The sequence below is a fragment of the Cibotium barometz genome, chromosome 35 (genome assembly GCF_041138505.1).
Source record: "Cibotium barometz isolate CiBa-2024 chromosome 35, ASM4113850v1, whole genome shotgun sequence".
Taxonomy (NCBI): Eukaryota; Viridiplantae; Streptophyta; class Polypodiopsida; order Cyatheales; family Cibotiaceae; genus Cibotium; species Cibotium barometz.
In genome coordinates, this window is record NC_141080.1 from 27,524,205 (window position 1) to 27,527,840 (window position 3,636).

The following is a 3,636-nucleotide window of genomic DNA, read 5'->3' on the forward strand; positions in this document are numbered from 1 at the left end:
TTTAAAAAAATTGCAAAAATTTTCTTATTCACAAGTACACAAATTCTAGAGCAAACTAATTCTAGGTTGCTTGATGATCCTATACATGACAAAATTGTATATTGATTCACACATGTACACACTTGCCCGCGCACACATTCATATTTGAAGTGCAACAAAGCCATGTGAAATGATACACATGGATGCATAAAATTTAAGGTCCTTCAACCCTTGACCAATAGTGTCACAGTCTACTTTTGGACAAATGTGTCAACCAAGAGTGCTGCGTAAGTAGCTGTAGCTATCTCTCTCTCTCTCTCTCCATTAAGCAGAAGAATATTGTACCTACTTCATGGAAAAGCACACAAGAGGTGTACAACTCTCTCTGCATTATGTTATTGGAGACGGTACACAACAGGTATACAACCCATAAAGTGGTATAGAGCTCGAAGAAAAGCTCGAACCTACGCTACATCACAAGCAAAAGCAGTCTGTCTTTTTTTCCAACAACACAAACAATAGCAGGGTAACACTTCACCTTTTGGTGTTTCCTAGTTCTGTACTCCAAATTCACTTCAAGACCTCCAAGGTCTTCATATTTACATTAATAAAGTTCAATCTCTCTCTCTCTCTCTCTCTCTCTCTCTCTCTCTCCCCCCCATTTTGACGCCATTGATTTGGCATTTTCGCGCATCATGCAGGGCACGGCGATGACATTAAAATCTCTATCCATCTCTCTTGAATGCATTTACGCACTTAGATGCCGTCATATATGGTACTGAAAAGCTTCTCTCTCTCTCTCCCTCTCCCTCTCTCTCTCTCTCTCTTCAAAAAGGCAGAAGCATGGCAAGCAAAGTAAATGGACTAATGGTATAAAACTGGAATACATCCCTTAAGCTGTATTCACCCATACATCCATGATTTTTCTGCTACACCATAAACAAGGGTAGCCTTAAGCTTGGTCATTTAAGAAGTCTCTGTTCCACCAAAATTCACACAAATGGCAGTGGGTTCACAATAACAAAATTTTTGTCTCAACGAAGTTACAGGGAGGCTGAGGAACTATGTCCGTCAAAATTGTTTTACTTATATGGCTTCTGATACACATGAGCCAAACTTTACAATGTGGACTAATGACCATACAACTATTTCTGCCTGTGGCATACAAGCCACATTTTTTCCCAATATACAGAAAAGAACAAAAAACCACCCTCTGTGGAGGTATGGTCATCAAAAAGACCTTAATCCTGTATGCCATGAGCATATGGCGTGAACTTTACTATGCAGGAAGCAACAGTACTAATTCAAAGAGTATACAAGGAACTTACACATTGTATTACGGCTAAAATATTGAGACTGTGTAAGATTGACTGGAGCGCTTCAGGATTCATCCCCCCACTGCAACAGACTCCGAGGTCTGCAAATTGCCCCATCTGTCTGCACCTTCCATGGCACAGTTCTGTACCCAGGGGTGAACCAGCAGCTCCCTCAGTTTCATCCTCCTGTAAGGGTTCCTCTGCAGCATGCCCTTCAAAAGTTCCTTTGCTCCTGCCGAGATGGACGGCCAAGGATCCCTCTTCAGATCTAGCCTGCCTCTCTTGATAGACTGGAAGATCTCAGTGGTTGCCTCTCCATCGAACGGCAGGTACCCGCAGAGCATGATGTGAAGAAGCACCCCCAGGCTCCACACATCCACCTTCTCATCATAGCTTCCCGTGAGGACCTCGGGGGCAAGGTACCATGGCGTGCCCTCCACATCACTGAAAACCCTGCGACGGGAGAAATCTGCTGCTGCCCCGAAGTCTGCAAGCTTGAGCTCGTGGTAGGGGCTGTTCCTGCGGGGAAGGAGGATGTTCTCCGGCTTCAGGTCCCTGTGCATAATACCTCTTTCATGACAGAAAGAGAGGGCTCGTAGAATGGTCGCCATTGCCTGCGCGGCCTCCTGCTCGGACAGAGCCCCCTTCTTCTGGAGATATTCACACAGGTCCCCTCCCTCACACAGATCCATCACCAGGTGAACAGACTCCTCGTCCTCAAAGTGGCCATGGAGACTCACAACGTTCGGGTGGCCCCGCAGCTTCTGCAGCACGGCAATCTCAGTGCGGATATGGATAAGAGCATCAGAGTTCGCCTTGCTCACGGTCTTGCAGGCGTATTGCTGGCCGGTGGAGGCGTCTGTGCAGAGCCGAACAACGCCATCAATGCCATTGCCAAGTTGCCGGCCGAACAGGTAAGGGTTCGCCATGTGGAATTGTTCGCGGAAAGGAAGGGGTTAGGGGGAAGAGGCAAGAAGTTAGGGGTTGAAGGGAGGGTTTTCTGCAGGGAAGGGGAGGTAGGGTAACTGTGGAGGCGGTTAGGGTTTAGGAGAGAGGAAGGGGACGTTGGATCAGGCAGAGCGGCCGTGTGTAGAAATAGGGATGAAGAGGAGGAGAATCCAACTTGCGGGGCACGCTTTCCGGACAAGAAACTATGTGGCGAATATTATAGAGCATATCCCCACCTGACTTTGACCCCGGTTGAATTAACCTCATTCGAATCAGCTAGTGAATATGCCCCACTTTGAACATGTTTTATGCGCGTGCGTACATGCTTGCGCATGTGCGTGTGGAAAAAAAACATCCATGGCACAAGACTAGCAGACCATGGTCCACATCATACGGCCTCCTTCCCTTGAAACCTTTCAACTTTCGAAGAATTGTAATTCTTAACAACTTCCTATAGGGCCTCGCTTACGCACTCCTATACCCTTAGCTAGGATCTAGTCCATTTCAGGGTGCTGGGCCTTCTCATGTAGGCTGTTGTTGCGACTAGCCCACTCCCCTTTCTTCTCTGGCACGTAGTCCACTACTCGTCGTCAGATAGGAGGTCTACCTCTTCTCGCTGTCATTCTAGTGGGGGGTGGTTGTGGCAGGTTGTTTTGGGGATAGTAATAGATCTGCTTCCAATTCCGCATCAGAGGATGTGCAAGCACATCAGATGCTTAATCCAAATGCCTACGACCCTATGACACTTCCTTACCATGCTTCTGCATGTATATATGTGCACCACTACACACCTGGAAAACCGATCTATCGGTCTATTCGATGAGATAAGACTCCATATCTCACAGCTGAGATTCGAGACTCCAAAGTAGAGACGACATGAGAGAGAGAGAGAGAGAGAGAGAGAGAGAGAGAATATGAGGTCATTGAGATGTCTACTAATAGACCATATACATGATGGTGTGAGAGAGAGATGTCCACTAGCATACTATATACACGATGGTGTGTGTGTGTGTGTGTGTGTGTGTGAGAGAGAGAGAGAGAGAGAGAGAGAGAGAGGTGCATGCACCATGTGAGGGTATGCATTTACTTGTCTTTCTTTCCTACCAGCTAGTATTTCAACTTTCAAGGAAACTTGTGTGAATATGACATTTGTTCCTTATTTTTTTGGTCAAACTTTAGATATGCCTTCTCTTTCTAGAAGAGCTATGACTAAGAAAAAAGCCACAATAGGCCAAAAAATGTATATCCACATCTAATGTTTGCTATAGCCATTGTACTAAAGTGGCAGTCATATGCTTCTATCTCTTTCTAGAAAACAACCAATAGAGCTATAACTAAGAAAAAAGCCACGATAGGCCAAAAAAATGTATATCTACCTTTAATGTTTGCTATA

At 45.7% G+C, this 3,636-nt stretch overlaps 1 pseudogene across 1 annotated transcript; it reads right to left on the bottom strand.

Moving 5' to 3' along the window:
• Nucleotides 1–1,049: 1,049 nt before the first annotated feature.
• LOC147618288 (calcium-dependent protein kinase 17 pseudogene) lies at nucleotides 1,050–2,415 on the bottom strand (annotated as a pseudogene). Its single transcript, XR_015262085.1, has one exon. The product of XR_015262085.1 is annotated as a calcium-dependent protein kinase 17 pseudogene (transcript).
• Nucleotides 2,416–3,636: the final 1,221 nt, after the last annotated feature.